We start from the raw sequence: 23,904 nt of genomic DNA on the forward strand, positions 1-23,904 counted from the left end.
CAAAAAAAAAAAAAAAGAATCTGAGCTATTTGCATTTAGTATGCATGATGCACTGATTATAAGGCTTGAGCTTAGAGCCAAAGTGCTCAAAGCAGAAGAGAAGATTAATTTCCGTTTTCACCAGGAGAAAGCCACTTCCCTATTTGTTATATTATTCTGATTCATGCATTAATATTTCTTTTGTTTTCATTTTCACTGAATTTCCTTTCATTATATAGCAGTTGGACTATAAATATAGCTGTTAGTAAGATACAGTTTCCAAGTACATAAAATCAGAGGAAGAGATGCTTTTTTTTGGCCTGGTGCAAATTGGGAGTACTTCCAGTAGTACCATTGGGATTACAGCATTGTAAAATTGAGATAAAATTACATTCTTAATTTTCCTTCCTACCATACCTTCATAACCCCATCTCCAGGTCCAAATGTTCTTAGATTTTTTATTGCCTCTAAGTCAACAAAGATGCACTGTGGTAGTGATAACAGTTGGGTAACACTGTCATGAAAATAACTGGATTATCTGGTTAAATTGCAGTTCCTTATTTCATTATGTGACTGGGATATCGAGCCATCTCATTTTTCGTTCTCAGTGTAAAACACATAATAATTTACACAGCAAATTCTTTCATTATGACATACATTGTGTTGAGGTTTGAGTGAAGGGAAGTAGTAAACCTACAATTTTTATTAGCAAAGATGAATGATCTATTCAGTTTGTTCACCTTCACCTCTCATGAGTGCATCCATTTACACCTGCATAAAGTGTGATTTCCAAATACAAATTTAGTGTTTAGTTAACACATATTGTAATAACAGTAATTAATACTATTAATGTTTTTGATGATTGAGTCTTTGATCTCAATATGTGGACTTTGGCCAAGCCAAATTCTGCACTTCAGTCATCTCAGATATTCTTTATGGGACTTCACAATTAAAATGTCCGCTTTTGTATTTAATTTTAGAACTACTCCATCAGGAATTTTTTAGTGAAGTTCTCAAGTTTGATCTCACATAACCCACCAGTTAATTCTAGCTGGGTCTTTCATGCTATTAGCTGTTCTTGTCAGCAAATATACCTTCCATTATGCTTCCGACCTAGGTAGAACTTTAACTTACTGTTTCTGGGCTCTTCTTTTATGAATTCCCATCATACCTCTCCACTCAGCCTCAAAGCTTAATGAGAAATTCCCTCCATTTTTATCATAAAGTTTGACAAAAAGTCGTGCATGTCAACTTGCTAAAAAGTCACAACACCTACATGAATATTTTTGAAACTGCATTTCCTGCAGCAGAAGTGGGAGCACAGTCGGTAGGCCCAAAGGAACTCTTAGACACACAGGGCTGGATAAATTCCTGCTGTTCATTTTTGTCTTGCCTGTAGGCATTTTTTTAACAGTTTTTAGTTCATGTGCACTTTTACCTCCTGTTTAGTTTTAATTTGTCTAACAACATAATAATACCTTCAGGGAGTATTAGTGCTACAGTAAAAGCATACATAAATTCTGCATGTACATATATGTATATGTGTGTGTGTAACAAAAACTGAGCAATGCCTCCTCCCCTGTAGTAGTTCTACTCTTCAGCTTGCTTAAGAAAAAAAAAAAAAGATGGTTACTTGCCTAAATTAAAGAAAATGTCTGTATTGACAAGACTTTATACAAAGTTTCTTTAAACTTGTGAAGTTGAGACTATGAGACTGGAAAGCTGAGCAGAAGTTGCTCCAAGCAATATATGGAGCATTGACTCTCTACCCTGGGGAGAGAGAGAAGCAAATGTGTTGAACACCTGGAACTGGAATAAAAATAAATATATAAATAAATTAGAACTATGGAGAATTTTACTCAGTTTTAAAATTTTCCTGTCATGTCACCCTGTGTCTCTGTCATGCAAATTTCTCTTTCCTTTGGCAACCATACGAAGAATAGAGCTGCCACTAGTGCTGGGCTCCATGTCCTCTACTTAAGGCAGGACATTTAGGCTACAAAGAGTTGTCCAAGAAAATGTTCTCCCAAGAAAATGTCTAATTTGGTGGATCAGGAAGAGGCTCTGGGATGCATACCTAGAGTCCAGCAGCTCCTGGAGAGATGCCTGCAGCAAGCAGGGTGGTGCCAGGCAGTAGCAAATGCCAGGAGCTCTCCTGGTGCCAGAGGGAAAGGGAGCTCTGCTGGATCTCTGAAGAGAGACTTTGGAGCTTATAGAAAATGTAGTTTGCTATTCTCAGAATGAAGGAAGGAGACAGGTTAGAACAGAGGCTAAGGAAAGACCTACTTGGAGAAGGAATGAAGGAGCAAGGAGGAGACAAACTATTACTTAAAAATAAAGTTGACCCATGGCAAAGATTTGTAAACTGCTGATAAAATCATGGTCAGAACTGCATCCCCAGCCCCCCCCCCCCCCCATATAGGACAGCATGGCATGCCTATGCATTATATTACGCTCTATTATGCCCTACAGAAAGCACACCCCACTAACAAAAATGTTTTGAAAATATTTTACTTCTGGTTATTACAAATAAACATAACCAGGTAAAGTTCTTCATAAAGTTTAGAGTTAACAAGTCAGCTTTTTTGCATATATAGCTTATATATTCTATTTTGGATAGATCTTTCATAGAATTTTAGACAAAACTAAAAAAAATAAATCAGGAAAATATGATGCAGAACTGGAATATATAACAGGAAATTTACATGAATAATCCCAAATATATGAGCCTTAAACTCTGTTTTATTTTGTAAATGCATAAAATTAACAAATTAAACAGGAATGTACAGAGAGGAACAAATAATAACTGCCCTTTCCCATATTTTCAGATCATTTCTGTTGTGTGTGTCTTTGAAACTATGTCAAATGTTTCCTCTCCTGTACTGCAGTAAAATCACACACCATCCAAAAAGCATCTCCTAATGACCAGGCAGGGTTCCGTGGGGGTTTTACAATATCTTTTACAAAAGTCCCCAGTTTATAAACTTCTCAAACAAGGAATATATTGTTTGGCATACATTCCCAGTTGTATATAGCATAGATAATTACAGCACCATAAAATTATTATTATAAAGACTATGCACCATATTCCCAGCTGGTGGAAATCAGTGTAGCTCTTCCCATGTTACATGAATCAACTTTTAAATGAATTCTCTAAGTGGAACAAGTTACTACAAATATTTTGTGATCTTTAGTTATGCATGGATATTGGATTTTTTTTAAGTATGTTTTTTATTATTATTATTTTTATTTCATTTTTAGTACAGAATTGCAAACTCTGAACTTTAAATGATCTTTGCATTCTCTATAGCACAAATATAATTTGGGAACATTATTAAAACTTATGTAGTTGTATGTAAAGCTTATATTACGTATACAATTCTGCAAGGAAATACCTATTTTAAACTCCTGGGACCAGTTGTGCAAAAATAAATAGTTTTTATTTATATGATCAGACCTATTGATTTCAAAGGGGTTGTGTGTACATCTTCAAATGTACTGATGTGAAAAAGCATTGAAGATTCCGTAATTTGTATTTTCTCATTCAGAACAGTAAAAATATAGCAGCTTCGCTGATGGATTAGGAAAAAGTGCTATCATATCCCAGAGAAGGGCCACAAAGATGATCTGAAGCTGGAGCACCTCTCCCACAAAGACAGGCTGGTGGAGTTGGGTTAGTTCAGCTTTCAGAAGAGAAGGCTCAGGGGATGCCTTATAGCGGCCTACCAGTACCTAAAGGGAACATACAGGAAAGCTGGGAAGGACTTTATCAGGGAGTGTAGTGATAAGACAAGGAGTAAGGGCTTTAACCTAAAAAAAATAAAAATAAAAAAAAAAGTGTTTAGGTTAGATACAAGGAAGAAATTCTTCATTCAGAGGATGGTGAGGCTCTGGAACAGGTTGCCCAGAGAAGCTGTGGATGCCCCATTCCTGGAGGTGTTCAAGGCCAGGCTGGATGGGGCTTTGGGCAGCCTGGCCTAGTGGGAGGTGTCCCTGCCATGGCAGAGGGGTTGGAATTAGAAGATATTTAAGGCACCTTCCGACCCAAACCATTCTGTGATTCCATGATTCTATGACATGGGACTGTAAATGTTATGTTTCAGCAACCCTGTTGGACAAGTCTCCCCAGATCCTCAAAAGACTTCCCATATAATATGGGCTTTCATGTTATCTATGATCAGATCCCTTGTCATGTATAAAAATTATACCAGGTACATTTTGTTGCTATATGTTCTTTTATTATCTTGAGCTATGAAACCTCTAGAAAAGCTCCCATGGAGATACACTGTAGAGTGACTTTATATTGCATGGTCAGGGAGACTGGTCAGATTTTGTAATGATGACAAGATGTACAGTGGCTCTGATTCTGACAGACTCCATTATACCTCTCTGGGACAGCAGCAGCCCAAGTCAATACTGTATCTACCTAGCAGTAATCCAAGACCTTACTTGAAAATGAGCTGTGAGAGTTTATTACTTGTGAGCAGACAAAAAGCTTTGAAAAATGCAAGTAGAAACAAAAAGCAGTGTAGCATATTTATTCTAATGTAAAAAAGCAAAATCAACTAATTGACTTTTTAAAGACAATCTTCAAAATATGCAGAATTATGTTTTAATGCTTTATGTCTATCATTCTTTCCTGTAGGTCTGACTGCAATCCAATCTAATTCAATCCATCTAATGCATTTCTAATGTGTTTTTCATCATAGAAGCTAGGCACCATTAGGAACTTATCTCTGTTCCCACTTTACCTTGGTGGTGACATGTTTTCAAACCAGATGATATTCTGTGTCAGAAATATCAAGATTTCCCATAAGCGGAATTCAGTAACCCCCATGTACTTTTAGCTTCCCGATTCTTCTTAGTGACTGCATTTCGATATGTAGTCCCCAGTATCTGTTCATCACTCCTAATTACTTTTATTTTAGCCTATGTTCCTGATTTCTGGGCCAAGAAGTTTACAGAACTATGATGTACTCTGATGATGCATTTAATCAGGGCTTAGTAATCAAACAGAAAGCTTTTCAGGGCAGGGTGGAATATGGGAGGAACCATATTGTCTGCCCAATTATTGTGTTTCCTGTTCTCAGCCGACAGAGATCCTGCAGGGACCAGAAGACCTGCCCGTAGCTTGATGGGAAGTTACTGAATAAGTAGAAGCCATGTCAAAAGGGGAACGGTGGCAGAAAAACAACATAGGATCAGTGAAGTACAAAAGATTTAAAGTGTACACACTTCTCATTTCCAAAAGCCTTTGTCATCAGGGTGCAAAACTCTCTAGAAATATTTGTGGGTATGGGTGAGGGGCAGGGGAAACCTAGCCATTAATTCCTAAGAGGTGTTATCTGATGCATCAGAGTTTGACTGTAAATTTGACTACACTGCTGTGGTGCACAGAGAAATGAGTGAAGAAATATCTGATTAAAGTGTACATTGCTGCTGAGGCAACTGAATGTTGCCATAGCAATTGAGATGAAATGTGCAAAGAAGTGAGATAATTAAATCTAACCCCTTTAGTAGTTTTGATAGTCAATGCACTGCCAATAGGAAAAGTTATCTACAGTGTTAAAGATAAAACATATTCCTCGTGGAAGTACTCCTTGCTGGTATTTTGTTGATCTCTTTTTAAATACATTGCTTCAGGTAGCTAATTTGAATGTTCTCTTTAATAATCAAATACAGTTTTGACCTTGGTCTGTAACAGCCTAGAACTTTTCCTGACTTCTTGTATCATGGGAACTGGCTACACAAAATATCCAGAATGTTTTTATTCCCCCCTCTTCTGCGTGTAGTACAGTAAAGCCAGGGCTGTTATGTCAAAGCTTACAGTTCAATAATATCTAGAACGTGCTGCCCTCTTCAGGAGCTAGTGATTAAAAATATGCAATTTTGTTTATTGATCCCGAAACTGTAGTGAACAAGCAGGAACTACAGAACTAAGTTCTTTTTTTGACATTTCTAATGCCACTGCCAGAGACACTGAAAGTAGTTGCAACATTAATAGACAAATTGGGTTTGGAAAAAGCAAATCAAAAACTTGTTAGCATTTCTCAAACCAGATTTGAGAATTGGGTGGTCATACTCACATCCACTCAGGTTATTTATTTGAGGCAGTGAAAGCAAGCTAGGAGAAGCCTTGACTCACTTCTTCTAAAATAATAATTCTCTTCTACACAAGCAAATAACCTGTTATTAAAAATGATTTATGTCTAAAAAGAACTCATACATTAGCTGTCATACTGAACTTATTTTGCTTTCAGCTGCTTTGCTCCTCTGAATCCATGTAAGGATTTAAGCCGTGATTTAGCAGAACATTACAGCGTATGCTTAACTTTAGACAAAAACATTGCTTCAAAGACTGCAGGGGAATATTTGTGTGAAAGCACCAAACAACTTACACATTGGTCTGGAGGCTTCCATACTTGGCTGATATGTGGGGGATAGGACCACAGTTTTCAGTTTGTGTCTTACAAAGCTGTAACTCATATTGTGGAATCTTAATAATTAAAGAATAGATCTAGAGGCAAAATCCAGACTTCCATGAATATAATTTCTTTTGAAGTCAGGGGGAACTTTTGTTCATTTATGAAATGGTGACATTTTATTGGTTTACAAATAGCTTTGACAAAAATAATTATGGCTCGGTGGCTTGCAAGCTGTGCAGGGGAAAGGCAAGTATTACTTTGCTGAGATGAATGGATTTTTTATGTAGCAGCCCTGAACAGGCAGTGGATTAATGATTACCTCACCCAAACAGGGCACCTGAGAGCAGGGAGGGCTCAGGAGCAGGGATGGCTGGGAAGGCCGCAGACCCAGTGCTCTGTGGGAACTTGGCTCCACTGAGAGGCATCATCAAAGGGCTCATTTTAAACTTACGTGCAGTACTCTTCCTTTGGCTGAGGGAGTTTCATAAATGAAGTAAGGGAGGTATTTTGTGCTAAGTCTCACACAAAGCACAGTAAAGAAGCTGTAGCCTGCAAAGAGCGGAGCAAAAGTGGCTTTAAGGCTTCTCCGTGGATGCTGGGATTCAAGGCTGGATACAGGCCAATGAATCTTCGCGTAAATTAGAGCAGCCTGGGGGGACTCTTCTAATTTACATTAGCTTTATCCAGACTCCCTGTTTCTTGTGCTGTGCTGCAACCTAGATTGGGCCTGAATTTCTGCAGTGCTGAGCACTGTGGAAACTCCCTTTTTGCCCAAGGTAAATTCCTTGAACGGAAGTAACTCCTGTCCCGGGGAATTCTTCTCTAGCTGGACACTCCCTTACCAGTAAATAGTGACATTTCATCCAGCACTGTATGCGGTCATGCTGAGAGCCTAGAATTAATCTGTCATTTAGCTCAGTTTTTGTCTTACATTATTTTGGCTAATAGCCCTACCTAGATGACAACATATTTTTTTTTTCAAAGTGGTTTGTGACTCTATCTGTTGGTTACAGTAACATTTTCTAAACATAATTTTAAATTGAATTCCTTAATTCTCTCCCTTGCATGTTTACTTTAGGAATTAATTTTCTCAAAGAATAAAAATAGTTAAGAATTATGAGTCAGTTTTAAACGTTTCCCCTCCTTTGATAAAAAAAAAAAAACTCCTTATTTTTCCTCTGAAAAGCCTGCACAAGGCAGATTCTGTACCTAGCCCTGGCTGTTTCAGGGAGAGTAATGTTCAGAGATGATGTGTGAGAAATGACGGCAAAATTTACCCTATTGTCCTGAAAACTTTTTATTCTTGGACTGTACAATTGGCACATATAGCATAAGATGTTATAGAAAAGTCAAAATCCCCTCCGCTTAGCTACTGAGGGAAAGTGATCACTCTCTGCTCAGCCTTTAGTTTAAGGAGCTAGTGGCAGTGATTCATTTATTTCTAAAGAAAGCAGAATAGGTACTATGTCAGGTGTAAGACAGACTGAAAGGGACAAAAGAGTGGAAGGAAGAAAAGAGAGTTAACTGGTATCCTTTCTTTCATTTCCAAGCCACAATTAAAGCATGCTGAAGAGGTGTGTGATGGACTTCATGCTCCAGCCTAATCATTACAAACTTACAGCCCAGAACTTACATTTTCCTGAAGCAAAATGTAAAGATTGATTAATTAGTTCAATAATCATAAAATATTTAAAAATTAGTTAAGAAAATGTTTAACTTATTGTTGACAATTATCTCTGTATGCATACATATATAACCATTTATGCACATGCTTTACCCTGTTCTCTCCCACTCCATAGAAGAGTGACAGCCAGCCTGAAGTTTTATTTTCTAAAGTACTATCACTAGTTGGATGCCAAGATCCTATGTCTATATTTTATGAACACTGTAGAGATAAATTCCAGCTGGCATGCAGTTCTAAATACAGATATGCACAATAGCCAGTACTTTTTTTCTAATCCAGTACCTGCTAAGTACATGTAATATATATTCAAAACTGCATTAAACTATTGATCTATGATTTGAACATATATATATATATATATATATTTTTTTTTTTGATAGTGATGCATTGTTTGGCAGCTAGAATCCCTGCAGATGAGAGTATAATAACTAATACATTTTCTTTGCTTTCTAGGGTCTTTATGGCAGAATGATTAATTCCATCTTTTCTAGAATGGTAAGCAGAAAGCTATTTCTGTTTCTGATAGAAAGAATATAAGGTAAATTATTTTAAGATTGCCAAATTGCTTAAGAAATAACTGTACTGTACAATTTCATAATTATATGGCTTGTACAACTGAAAATATTTGAATATTCAAATCCTGTAAGCTACCTAGAAAAGATTTGCAGAACATTATACTAATTCTTCAAAAGAAAATAAGTCAGGATTTAGCATCTGTCTTAAAAATGCTACTGACCTCAGAATGCACAACTTTTATTTTTTCTGTATAATCTCTTATAATGTATGGATTCCCATACACCTAAATACATTTTCATTCCATCAGTGGAGAATATAAATCTCTCTCTTCTTTGTGAGACTCAAAACAACTTCAGTGAGTTCCATAATATGTGTTACTATTTGAATTGTATAAGACTGATCTTTATTTATGTTTCACTGGGGCCTTGCTGTATCTGTGAATTAAAAATACATATTTTTCAGAGACATCAATTCTTCTGCATGCCATCAGGTTGCTTAAAAAAAAAAAAAAAAAAAAAAAGATTGTTTCATTTGTCACTCTTTTTTTTTTTGATGGCTGAAAAAGGCAATAATTATTTTACCCCTTGATCATAACATCTTTGCAATCAAATAAAAAGAAAAAATCATCATACTGTACATGTAAAGGTCATCCTAAAATATGTCTGAGCAAACTATACAGAATCCTATGAGTACATTGCTAAGGAGAAATGTTTTTCAGCAGGTCTTGGGCATTCACTTATAAACAAATAAAAATAAAAACCTTTCCCACTACATAAAAATGTAGTTTGAAATCTACATAAAACCATCATGAAGTGAAACTACTGTTAAAATGGAAAGAAATATTACTCAAAAATATCCCATCGGAGCACAAATTCTGACTTGAAATGTGCCTGCTTCTTACTGTTACACTTGAAAGATCTTCCATCTAATCCCAAAAGAAACTCAAGACCCTTTAAAAAAAAAAAAAAAAACACAACAGATTATTCAAAAACCTTAATGCATAAGAGCATGAAACAATGATAGATTTAAAATACGTGGGACTGATTTTTTTGTTGTCTTTGATATAAAGAGTATCAAAGTTGCCAGTCTTCAAGAAAACCAATAGCAAAACACAAGTTTTATGATGAACTTTAAGAACGATAACATGATTTCCAATGAACAAGGCAGGTTAGTTGTTCTTTGAAACTTTTTTATAGGAAAGTAAAACCTGCAGGTGAAGCTTCTTTTGAAACACTTGTTTTTAACCTATAGATCTAGCCCTCTGATAGTAACAATGAGGTCTGCTTTGGCAAAGTCTGTGATGTATTTTTACCTGCCTGCTAACTGTATTTCACAAGGATCAGGCCTGAGGATCCTTTTGGAGCATATCTGTGATTAAAAAGAAATAAAAGTCACATTGAACTAAGGAAAACACACACACAAAACAGTTGCAAACAGGCATGAGAATTGCATTTAACCTCCTTCATCCACAAACATAAAAATATTTGAGAAGAACTTGAGTCATTTTTAATCAAAAAGATTATCTGTGTGACAGTTAAGTAGGTTTGGGATTAAACTATCAAAGGGTCTGTCTCTTTTGTGTATGTTTGCCTATTAGCAGTAGGTACTTGGCACAAGGATCGTATGTAGGTTGCAGCTACAGACAGATGCTTGCGCTGCATACACCCTTTTCTGCAATGTTCATTAGGCAATAATATTGTCAAAGGTAAGTGTTTACCAGCAGCTTTAGTCTACTTAAAACCATTTTAGCCTGAGGCTGATTTTGTGAAGAAGGCTTGGGGGAAGGGCAGAAAAGAGGCACAACATTTCATTTTTCATGAAAACAAATGTATTCAGCCAGTATCCTGATTTGAGGTAATTTATAACTCAAAATTTGCATGCTAAGTGAAATTGTAATTATTTTTATTTTGAGGCCAAGTGTGTTATCTACATTATAAGCGAAGGCAATAGGACAAAGGCTTGGACCTTAAGGGTTACTACAACAAAGACCATAATAGATTATTTTGGGAAGAATTCCTTTTTATGTGTATAACCATATACACCCCAATGAGTTTTCCCTGACTTGTTTGGAATCAACGTTACACTGCTGATTATGGTTTTCCATTATGTAAATGTAACTCAAATATAAATATATTTTAAAGTTGGGTGTCTGTTGTTTAAGGAATGGGAAACTGAGCTTCCTCATATTACTGCAAGGCTTTTTTTAATCCTGAAAATAAGATAAATGTCTCAGAAGAAAACAAATTGTTCAATATAATTAATACAAGTTTAAGAAAAAAAAAAAACAACTTCTAATTTCTTACTCTATCTGTGTTAAATGAATAAAGATTAAATGCACATTACTTTGAACAGTCACAACATGTAGATTTTAATCTAAAAATGGACTTTTCTCTGTGTATGTTAAGAAATTATATGTTATCTCAAGTTATTCCTAAATATGTAATATTTAATGGTAGTGTTTAATTAAATATGTAGCCATTTTGTCATGAATTTTGAATTCTATAACTGTTTTTGATATGTGAAAAATCATGTCTTAGATAAACTGAGAACATAAAAGAACTATTAACATATGTAGAGGGCCGCTGCAGTTAAAAACAGGAGACAAAAAGTAGTTCTCACTTTCCTCTCAATTAAAACTCTGTGCAATTATTCTTTTAGATTATAGATCTCTTTTGGGATTCTGGTTACACAGAACTTTTTGGTTCATTTCACAGGAATAATATTCATCTTAATTAGCAAAAACAATTGATGGGCTTTTCTCTTTTTTACAAGAGGGAGTTCACTCAGTGTACTGATTACGAGTAGTAGATTATCCTGATAAACGAAAAGTTCTTGTCTTTCTGAACAGCAGCTGAATATGTTATCTGTCTTCAGCCTTGTAGCTTCTTTGTTAGACATCACCTTGTTGAGACAGAATGACTTACTTGGTAAGTGGTTGACCCGATTTTTTGTCTGGCACCCTAACATTGCTGGGCATTATGCCAAGCTGGATCTGTAGCTATTTATGATGGCGTTCAATGTTCAACTATGCAAATCACAACTATTAGCCAAAAAAGCATAGCAGATTTTTATTTATTTATTTATTTATTAATATTTCCATAGCTCACAAGGTCAAAGCATTTGTTTTCACAAATTTTAAATATAGTTTTGTAAGTAATGATCTGTAATGTTTGAAGAGATTTTCACCTTTTAACATTTTATTTAGACTGAATTAGACAGAACATAAACATGTTTCCTTATGTGTTACAAAATAATTGTATGGAGAAGAGACATGAGATGAAGTGAACAAACATATTTCATTTTATTTGTCCTGTGAGTAGCTTGGCTGCTCTGTACAGAATTACAATAAAAGGAAGCAAAGACAAAGAGTCTTTGGAGAATAGTCTTTCCCCAAAAGCCCATCCTGATGAGGGTGGCTGTAGGAAGCTGTAGCCCAAAGTTCTCCCTGGCCTTCAGCTTGAGCAGCTCCACGTTGCCTGCATGTCTGCTCTTAGTGTGGAATCAGATCTGAACCCTTGGCCAGTTGATCTGTGTGTACTCACAAACATTTATGCCTCTCTTATTTCCAACCCCTAAAGATGGTGCATACCCACCATCTTCTTGATGAATCATAGTTCCAGACAGAGACAGGGTGCAAAGTCCCAGGAGACCTGTGCTTGCACCGTGCAGTGAACTGCAGTGGTCTGCTGGAGTTTTGGCCTAGCCCAACTCTCAAAGATTCTGAAACAACATAATATAAATAGGCAATAGCTAAAAAGTAATATGCAATATGTGATAGAGTGATATGGGATATGTATAATCACTACATATACTGGCCTGTATGTAGTCGACAATATAGTAAATAGCGACATTTCCTCTTAGAGAAAGGGGAAGTAGATTTAGGTATGAAGAGCACACAGTGTGTTTTCTAATAGAGATTTCGGGCATAATTTGGATTAGGTCTGTATTTTGTGACAGAATATGAGAGGGGAGCACATGTTTATTCACTGGGTGAGCACCCTTCACATAACACCAATGGCTGCTTAATTTAGTGATTGCAACATGAAATAATTAACAAGGCTGAACCTGTGGTGCAGAGTATTTCTTTGTCTGATATAAAGGATTAACCTTAAAAAGTATAAAATAAAACGAAACAGATATCAGAGTTGTAAGGAAAAATGTGTTTCAGATTCTGATAGCTAAGAAAAACAGTTTGAGTGTTCAGTAACTGTGGCTGAGTGTAGTTTTCATCTGTGAGATAATTTTTATTCATCATCTGAGTTTTATGGATTGAAGTAAAATACTGTGTTTCAGCAGAAGTACAGGAGATCATGTTAATGTTTGAGTACACAATAAAGCCAATCAAGATAAACTGGTCAAAGTCTGATTTTTGTTTTTGAGTTTCCATCCAGTCAGAGCAGAAGTACTCATTGATCTTAGTGGGGTTTCTTCCCTTAAGAACTACAGGACAGACTGTAGGGATTTGCTCATCTGTAACAATATTTCCCCCATATTTGTCCTAACAGGGTGTGAAAGAGGCTGTCAACAAAGTAGAGAAAATACATTAAAGTGGGGTAAAAAATATAGGTTGAATTGGGAATATGGAGATTTTCCATCAAATTCATAGGGTTTGCACAAAGAAGTAGAGTATGAGCTTTCTTAATACAATGCAAAGCCCCAGAATTTATTAATGGTTAAATTTCCATGCTTTGGCCAATTCTTTTTTAAAGAGTCCCTTCTCCAAAGAAAGACACAGAGCACTGTGTTATGGTAAACACCAGGTTGTTTACCTGGTGTAAAGGTCTGACCTGTTTAGGTCAGAGGTTGGACTCGATGATCTTGAAGTCTCTTCCAACCTAGAAATTCTGTGTGATTCTGTGTGAACTCTGTCCACAGTCAAATCTAAATAATACTTAAGAAACTAAATCCAAAACATTAGCAATAAAAACACTTAGCATGTATTTCTTTCCTGGGAGCCTACATGGAAATTGAATTCCACTGAGCTGCACTTACACGGCACAGAATTCAATTAAAAAAAAATCCGCCTGGATTCCATGCTGTGAAAAGCCCTTGCAAATTTATTTTAGGGACTTCGGGTGTGGAGCCTGGACATAGTTTTATTTTATTTTTAATGGAATCAGTCTTAATGTCTAAGGTTATTCTTTACTTGCCTCTGCTGCACAGTTTTCACATATAAGCCAACTGAGGACAACTCGTTATTAAAGAAATCGGCAGGTGTCCTGTGCTGTGAAACATATTAAATAAAGAACTCAACGGGATCATGTTAACTGTAAGCTCCACAAAGGAATTAAATAATGAAGACAGAAGCTCTTCAACAACAACCATTTATGCATAAGTAAAAATGTCTCATCAGAAGATGGAAAGTTCTTTTACAAATTTTTACTGGAATTTCTGTTTTAGTATTTTCTGAAAACATGCGGTCTATAGATTTTAGAGTCTTAAACTTTCTGACCTTAGTCTTATGCAATAAAGTCATCAGAATGGCAGGAATTGAAGAGCCAAAATCTGCCCTTCTCTATTCAGCTTCATTGCTCAACAAAACAGCCATTGCAAAATGGCTTCGTTATCACTCTGAAGTTTTTGAATTGCCTTACCCATGTCAATATTAATATAGAGTAGCTGTGGAAAATACAAAAAGAATAGAAAAGAGTCTACTGTATCTTTAGTTAATATAACTCTAGTATATAAAGCCCTCCGGCCATGGTAACATTTAAAATACAGTCCCCCTTGAGATTTAAAGGGTTTTGGGATAAGGTAATTTAAAATCACATTAGAAAGGTTCAAAAATAATATAAATACAGTTTTGAACTTCCCATTGATTCTGAGTTGCTGAATAATTGCACCAGACAAATGTCTTTAGAGTGGGCCTTAATACAAGAAATCACAAAATGTATTGGATTTTCACTTATTAAAAAATGTTGTCATGCAGTAATTGTTTGAAGAAAATTGACAATTAAGAAATATAACTAAATCCCTTTTTGAACAAAAATAAAACTTGATTTAATTCTCTTTGAAAAAAAAAAAAGTCAACTTCAATAGAGGTTGGTCTGAGCATCTCAGACTCAATTGGAAAATAAATTATGCTAAGTGCATACAGACTCACCCAGCATCTTTAAGAAACAGAGTGTTCATAATGAACCAACATCTTCCGACAGCTTAATATGACTTTGAAATAACTAATATGAAAAAGAAAAAAAAAATACAAAACCTTTGTTGACCAGGTGTTTTCCCTTTTTGTCAATACAGTATATTCCTATATTAATCATCCCATGCTCTGTCATTAAAATTTGAGCTTTCCTTTCGGGCACTCTGCCTCAGACATGTGGAATTCTCATCTGCAGTTTTTACCCTCCCTCTCCAACTTAATCACACCAGGCTCCAGGAGCAACAGCTTGCTGCAAACAAAACTCCACACTCTGGGAAGTGGTGATTTAGTATGAATTTACAATTAAAAACTCCTTCTCCAAAACCTGCCCTCAATTTTAATACAAGACATAGGATGACACATTTCCTTATAGCTGCAACTTCTAAGTTACTGTTGTTGATGAGATTTAACAGGCATAAGTACTTGTAGGACTGAAAATATGGTCTCAGTTCAGCAAAAGTTTGCTCACCAAAGCCTGTATGTTTGCAGAAATGGGGCCTCAGCTTTTTCTATGTTACGGGTGAAAAAGAAGTATGAGGTTCTGAACTCCATTCATGATATCATTCATTCCCACCAAAAAAATTATTCCATATACATATTCATTTTCTCAAGAAGGAAACAAACAATTGAATAATGTTAATTCTTCCCTAGGCATAAGATAAACTTTACTTAAATGAGTTATTGTTTGCTAATCTCTTGTTGTTAGCCTAATGCCTGTTGTATGGGTAATTTTGTGTTTAATAGAAATATTTCTCAGAAAGTTCAGATGAAACTGCAGAACTAATCCAGTTTTATACACGTCAGCCTCAGTATATGACAGAAAATTTTTCTCTTACCATTTTTTCAAACCTTCATATTGCTATGTCAGGTCCCCCAGCACAGCAGTCCTCCTCCTCTCTTAAAATGAAGTATGTTCACATCAGCCTGCCTGGGTCAAATATTCTGCCAGTGATGCTTCATGCCAGCCCACAACCCAGTGCAAAAATACATCTAACGGACCATATGCTGTACATATCAAGGGCTGCACTAGTAAAAGTGAAAGCAGAATTTGGAGCAATATAGAGACTGAGAGTTATGCTTGTGGCTTAGTCTACATGACTGGCTAAGGCTATAATCCCAAATCAAAGAAGGCAGTAGGGAATTTACTCTTGAAGATCTCTTGAGTGAAGCACAAATGGCAATCTCTAAGTGCACTAGAAGAGTGAGTGACCAAATAAATTGAATGCATTCAATCACTTTTAAGACATCTCATCCATGTGTAGCATTTTGATCCTGTGCTTTAGTAAATGTATGATTAAATTTTTATTAAAAGGTAATGTTCCTGTTTTAATGATAGTTAATTATATATAATTAAAATGAAAGGATTAATAATATTAAACATTTCATCAGAGGTAAAGATAAATATAAATACATATATTGTAGTATGATTACATATGAATATATAATATCGAGCATATATTATTTTCAATGCATTATGTAAAATAGTAAATGAATAATATAATTTGTAAAATAAAATTATATTCTGGGTATTATGTAAATCAAAGGCCTGGTTCAGCACTTGTGTGTTCATAAAATCTATTTGATTTTTTTTGGGTGCAATATGCAAGAAATAGTTGAGGTAGCCTAAGAATAATTATAAAAAATGCCCTTATGAAAAAGATGCTTGCACTTTATTGCTACATCACCTTCCCATGTGAAAAGTGAATTGCAATGCTAAATGATGTATAGTTTGGCCTCAGAAGAAATCTTTTGAGGAGTCCTGGATTGGAATTTGGAAAAGCCTCATTTCCAGTTAACCCTGAAGCCATGCATCTTTACAGGCCTAACTTCTACTGATTTTCAGAATTTTTACATCAGGTCTTAAATATTCATACACAGGGTATTCCTCTTGCATGCCATTTGCTTATATCTTACATATATAATCTTATTTTGCCTCTGTTTAATAAAATTATGTATTTAGTGAAGCAACACCACAACTTGATTTCTCATAGATATGTTATATTTTAGGCTATAACACTCATTCCAGTTGTCATTTCTGCCATTAAATACAGAAAATCTGTATCTCCAGATCTAAATTGCAATGAATCCACTGAGCCTTTGTCCTGTAAAATTTTGTATATTAACATAATTTAATAAGCTGAGAAATGCATTAGGTTTTTAAATAAATCTTTAAATTGTGTAGTTTTAAATCAGAGAGATGTTTTGGTCCCTGCAAACTATATGGAACTAGTATTTGTCTAACAGGACCTTAAGACCTGTTGAAGAATTTTAAGGATTTTTATGAACATCTGCATGCATTCTTTAGCTAGATTTTGGCATAGTTTCAGTGTAAATCCAGCACAACTCAATCAGTTTACTTTATAATTAAAAACAAGGAAATAGTAACAAAAATACATAATATATGGTACTCGTGTTTATAATAGAAACATCCATAAAGAAAGAAACATGTTCTAACTCCTCTCATTATCCCAAAGAGAATTGCATCTTTAATCACACAAAGCACAACGGCTTTCTAATTTTGTTTAAAGTGTTTCAGTACTTACAAAAACCAGATCAGGTTATTGTAAATCTAGAGCAAATTAGAATCATTGGCCTCTGCTCAGCTGTATTCAGGAATACTATGTAAATCATAAATTTAATGGCATACTAAGACACACATCTGTTTCTATTTTGTAGAAGTTAATAATCTAACTTCAGAGTATTTAAACATTACTTTCATTAACTGGAAAATTGTGAAAAATATAAACTGCTATAAGTCGTAATGTGTTGCTGCAATATGCTAAGAAAAATATAAAAATTGCAGACCTGTACAGTAAAGACTAATTTTCTGAGAGATATATGCCATTGTCTGTTTCATGACCTTGCATCTCCTCTGTTTACTTAGAAAAACATCACTTATACTAACAGAGCTGCATTGCTAAGTAGAATCTGCACCTGCACATACTAGATTTTAATATGTATTTTTAGTAGCAAATGTCTTTCACAACAAGGAATAGATGATGCCTAAATTCCCTAAACCTATATAATGACCCAATGACTTTTCTTATAGTAAAATGATAAAAATTTCTGCTCCATTGATTGATTTCCAGTATATATTTATTTTTACAAAACTTACTTTGTGGTCTAGGATGTACTGTTGTTCTTATTGAAAAGTTTAGTTTATTCACAAATTAACACACAATCTTCTACTGTATCATAAATTGTCTTGCATAATGTATATAATTTGCAAAGATCCCATCATGTGTTTCATTGGAGAAATGCATCACTCTTTTCAACTTTCAGACTTCCAGACACATTTTTTTTCAAAGGAAACAAGTGAATTAACAAACATGTACCAATCTTTTTGAAAATGTATTTGAATTCAGTTGTAAGGCAGAACAGAGCTGGCCTACTAGCTTTAGCACTGTAATAAAAAATCTAATTGCTAAGGTTTGCCATAATAATGTATTGTAAGGTGATAAATTTTGACCAATAAATACCTTGGAAACTCAAAAGTTGGTTGCATTAAGTGGTAAAGTCAAAATATGTAGGATACTAAAGTATATCTTTATTCATAAAAATTACAATGTCAAAAATGTAATTTTCTAATAATCTGTTTATTTAAAGACATACAAGTCAGATGTCATTTATGTGCTGTTTTGCTTGTGCTAAAATTACCTGCGGTAGTAGATACTTTGCATTAAACTTAGGGTGCATAAAGTTGAATGGGATTTATGTAAATAACCGTATGAATATGTATCTCACCTTTTACCAGTGCTAATTTCAATGAGCTGTATTTGAGAGGAAATTATATTAATATATACAACTGATAGGGAATTTGCACATTCATTTTGCTATCAACAAAAATTCTAAAGAAAGCAAACTAGACCAATGCATCCATAACAGAGGGGACAGGAAGAGAAAACAGAAAGGCAGCACAGGCCACCTAAATGGTACAATGTAAATTTGTGGTTTATTCCTCAGTAAGATTCAGTGGTTGCATATGCATGAAACTCTCTCTGTCCTGTGCAAATGCATACAGAGTTCCCACTTTGCTTTTCAAGCATGCAATAAAAGCTTAAGTGTGTTGTCTTACTGATATATTATATGTAGTACTGTGACTTATCAGACACAATAAAAAATACCATATTTTGGTGCTGATTATTCAACAGGCAGCAGCCAGTGCTCATACTGGGATGGGAAATAGTATCTTAATTAGTTATTGAATATATTTTAATATTTCTAATTAGCAGTAGTGCTAAACAGTCAATCGATGTTCCTTACAGCAGGAGGAACATGGTAGTAATATCATTCTTTTACTGCAGTGTTTTTAGAAAGGCGTAACCATACCTTCAATCAGATTCAAACACTATTTGTCAAAAACATCGAGGTCTGTCAGAAGTAAATGATCATTTAATTAGAGAAAAAAAAGGTGGAATATCTTTGATCCCTATACTTTAGTGATATTAATTCCCATGTGCTGCAGGTGTTTGTAATGTATAACAAATCATTACTGAAACAGAGGCTTTTATAGGCAGTTTCAGTGAAGGAAAATGACTGTTCTTACAGCTGCCAGAGTTACACCTGGCAATGTAATGCAAGCATGACAAAACATGAACTAGAAGATGTAAGCCTGGAAACAAATCTGGGTTTCCCTCTCTATTCTCTGCTCACGCCATCCAAGATGAATTGCAAAGCAGTACTGATGTACCAAGTGGATGGGGAGGGGGAAAGAATGAATTTGCTGCTGTTCCTTCACTCTCTGACCAGTGATCCATGATGCATCTCTGTTATCTGTTCCAGAGGGAGCCAATCACATAACTCTCAGCATTTCAATAACAATCAGTAACAAGAGGAAAAAATATATTCTTATAAAAAAAAAATAATAAATAAATAAAAAAAAATATATATATATATAAGGGACCAAGTCCTTGGCTTAAACCACAAAACAAAATCAAAGCAAGTATAACCAATCATCTTAGGGTTATGAGTACTTCCAGAGTGGCACGGGAAACTGAGAAGCAGAACCAGATGACATGCACATAAAGCATCATGTTGCCTTGATTAAAGCTACCAACTGAACGGTTTAAATAAAACCCAACAACAACATCAAGCAACAAAACAAAAACAAGAAAAACAAAAACAAAAACAAAACACTCCTACTTACAGAATAAAACCTGGTGGCATACTGGGAAAACAGTAAATGTGAACTAGAATATATAAGTTTGGAAGCAAATATATATATGGCTCTCGGTTCCTGTCTTTTGGTAAGGAGCTTTGAAAGTTGCAATCGTGGCATGGGGATGACACAGTGGGAGGTTCTTTTCTTTTTGCGATTGATCCTGAACACCCTGTACTTTCATGTTCCTAACCTTTTACCATATCTCTGAACTTGATTATTGTGATTGTGGACTGGATTTTCATTTGGTGTGGTATAGAATTCCAACAACTAGACTCTTAAGAATAAACATGGAAGGAATTTAGGCCCTTAAGTTTAAGAAATCCTCTGCTTCAATGCTGTTCAGTAGACACTTCCATGTCTTTTTACTAAAATTTAGAGCTGTAACACTCCTCATGCCTAATACTACTTCAGTCAAGACAAACCAGGCTAAAGAACTCTGCGCCTACAACATTGCTAAGACTGCGAAACAAAACTGAGCAGCTAAAGGTGACAGTCATGCTCGAAGAGAACCTGGCACACACAAACACAGTTATCCTGTCACTAAACTCATCAGTAAACACCACTTTCTTTTAAATTTGTAGCTTTATTTTACAACTGGCAATTGGAGACTTCTCCGGTGTGCAAAACAGGATCAGTTCTCTCCCCTGCCTGAAGGGACTCAAATGTATCTCTCTCTCCGGCTAAAGAGTTCTCTAACCCACAGCTTGATTGCAGATGGAGATACTCTCCACTTCTCCTGTTAAAGTTGTGCACCAAGCAGAAAACAATTCAGGATTCACTGGGCCAGAATGCAAGAGCACCAGAGGGAACACGACTGTAGCTTAATGATCTGGGCAGTCAATTGGAATGGGAAGGCCTGAGTTCTGCTCGGTGGTCCAAGAATTTGATGTATTTTATCCCATAACTTCTCAAAAAAGTAAGTTTAACCATACCCTAAACATAGTTTTCTGAATCCTTATGGGTTTGTAAAACTGTGCAGATAAAGACAAGTATCTCTACAAATTTTGACCTATGCTGTCAGTAACATGGAATTTAATAAAACCTAGGTTCTTGGGTAAGAACAGAAAAGCCTTCATGGATTCATAATTGCAAATATAATGGTTTGCCTTTGAATTCTCTATGCTTTGTTCATCTTTCTTGCATCACTTTTCATTTTGTGACACACATCAACGGAAGAGAGTGTCCAGCTACACTAGGTAATATTATAGTTAAAAGCACTCCATAATGGATATAAGCTTTAGATCCACAGCTGGAGTTTGATAAAGCAAATTATAAGAGGTAGAGGGGTTTGGCATAGACAGACAGTTCTTCCCCTATTCTGTTTCAAATCTTTCTGCTCTGTTATATCAAGCAGTAGGGTAACAAGGCAAAGAGGTGATGAGAATACACAGTGATTGCCACACTTGCCAATCTGAGACATGGGGCATTCCTTTGACTGCAGATTAGTGGCTGAAAGAGATACAAAGATTTAGCAAAGTCACAGCAAATTGAAAGGGGGAGGAGGAGAGAAGGAGAAGGGTCTCCCTACCTGCCAGGCAAAATTACATTTATTTTAAATAGAAAAATATATTTAATTTCTTACTATTTTCTTGGGCCTTGCTTCGTTCCTTAAAAAAAAAAAAAAAAAAAAAAAGCAGCTATTTGCTGCCTGAATGCAGAAACAATGCCTAGGCAGATATAGCAGCTGGAGAAAAGGGAGCCTAGAAATGTGCAAGACTATTTGGAGAATTGGGATCTCATGACATATCTCTTTCTCCAAAGCTCATCACTGTAGTTCCTTTTCTGGCATCATTGTTTCAGCTTCTGTACTGAGCTTTTCATATGAAAACAGGGACTTGTGCTTGTCTCTTTTTAAAAGTGTTCTTCTACGTGACTCCTAACAGCTCAATCTCAAAAACTCTGGGCTTTATAAATGCCTGTACAATTAAACTGTAAACTCTTCTCCACCAGCACACACCCATAAATACCCAAAGCCCACAGTAAGGAATGTACTTCATCAATAACACAGCTCCATCGCTCCCCTACATTCACTTTTCAGAAAGTAGAGAGACAATTGCAATGAACATAAAAACATGCTTCCAAGTTCACTGTTAAAGATCTTTATGATGTCTTCTTATTTCTTAATGTGATACAAAAATCATGTTTCAGAATACCTAGTTAATATGGAATACACATGCTTTGTTTCATAGCCGCGTTTTCTCTGAACAAGGTTGTTTCTAATATTACTTAATTAAACAAAATTAAATTAATTTCTATCTAAGAAACAAGAAACAACAGCTTTGTTGAATAAAACAATCTTCATTTTCTTGAAGCTATTTAAATTAAAAACATGAGTTTCTACAGTTGGAAAAAAACATCCATGGTTAAGATGTTTGAAGCCCATCAATCTCTTTAACCACACAGCTAATGTGTTCCTTCTGTTTTCTTTGAATGAAATCACCATGAGTGGTTAGATGTTGATTTAACATAAAGCAAATGGAAATGGGTGTTTCCTTAGTCATGTGTAGAATTTATTTTTTAAAAACAATTAGCAAGTGTTATGAGTAAGTCAATGATTTTGTCATTTCTTAAATAATGATATAGATTATAAGTCATTAAAATTGATTACTGAAGTAAACTATGTATAATGCAAATTCATATTACATTTATTTGTTAGGAACAGCTGTAGAATTCACTTTATTGATGACTTTAATTTTTATTTTTTTTCCCCAAGTGACACTTAAATCAATTACTTAGTTTAAAAGACCAGTAATTGTAAAGATATATTTCCAAAGTTTTAAGACACTACATTAGATATTTCCTATTATGGTTTATATCATTTGCACTTTATTTTTATAAATTTGTCTGCAAAAATAATTGTCTTTTTTTTTTTTTTTCTAAATGAAACAATCAAAATTTGGCTCTTTCAGTTTTTAGTTCAAATGGTAAGATCATATGATAGTTTGTTACTTTATCGTGTGACAAATTAAACCACGTCTTTATATTACACCAATTTTAGCTGTTGCTAATGTATTACACATATACAACCTCTCTGTCAGTCTTTGCTAACATTACATCTAATTATACGTTCATTGATATGTTATTCACAAGAGTATACACAGGTAGGAGAAAATGTCAGTTGCTAGTATTTAAAGTTCAATCATTTCATAAAACTCCAGTAATATAAAAATAGGTTGCATAAAATCTCTGTAAACCATTTCCCATGGGACGACTGACTCTTCAGGCAATACAAAAAATTATTTATCAAGATGTTCAAACATTTTTAAATCATCCTTTTAAGAACAAGCATATGTAAGCTGCACTTCTATGGAAACAAACAAACAAAACCTCTAATGGAGTCAACAGGATCATATTTGTAGACATATTTTGGCTATGTTTTGCCACAAGTTACATCATCTTTCTCAGATGCACCTTGTCCACGTAGACAGTAGACTGTTAAATGTCTTCCAGTTGTTACTGTCCTAGAGATAGTCCCTAGAAATGCTAACTGACACACAGCCCTTGTGCTTATTTCAAAAATCACTATAAATTTGCTTTTATTTTTTCATCCAGCAGTTTCACCAAAGTGATTTGAAAGCAATGCACACAGAATATATAGCTGAACCTGGAACATCACAAAATTTAATGTTAGTGAAAGGGGTAGATAAACATAGTATTGAATGATTTTGCTAGGAGGATAACATTTCTTTTAGTGTTTTCAAGCTAGATATTTTGTGATGTTGCAGCAAACCAAGATTTTAAGGAAAATGTACTTGTCTGTATTTACTCGTGGAGTCCAAATGGAATGAGGTACATATTTTATAGGGATACAGCAAAAAGCAAATAATAGGCAGTTTTGATGGTGAGAAGAGACTTGACTTGTTATAATTTTATTTTATTATATATTTTTTTTAATCTTAATATTCAAATCTGGGAATAGTTGTGGCCGAGTGAAAAACAAAAGATCAGATTCAAGTCTGCTAGGGGTGTATGTGTATACAATTTTCCTATTTTA

The 23,904-nt window shown here is 35.0% G+C and overlaps 1 protein-coding gene across 1 annotated transcript in view; it reads left to right on the forward strand.

Annotated features, from left to right (window-relative positions):
* The window catches only part of ADGRL2 (adhesion G protein-coupled receptor L2), a 391,171-nt gene that overhangs the window by 204,224 nt on the left and 163,043 nt on the right, over positions 1 to 23,904 (forward strand). The window contains exon 3 of the mRNA XM_068691088.1: positions 8,542 to 8,583. The gene's annotated coding sequence lies outside the window, so the exon portion shown is untranslated. The remainder of the gene's footprint in view (positions 1 to 8,541; positions 8,584 to 23,904) is intronic.

Source organism: Anas acuta, chromosome 8, assembly GCF_963932015.1.
Source record: "Anas acuta chromosome 8, bAnaAcu1.1, whole genome shotgun sequence".
In the NCBI taxonomy this organism is placed as follows: Eukaryota; Metazoa; Chordata; class Aves; order Anseriformes; family Anatidae; genus Anas; species Anas acuta.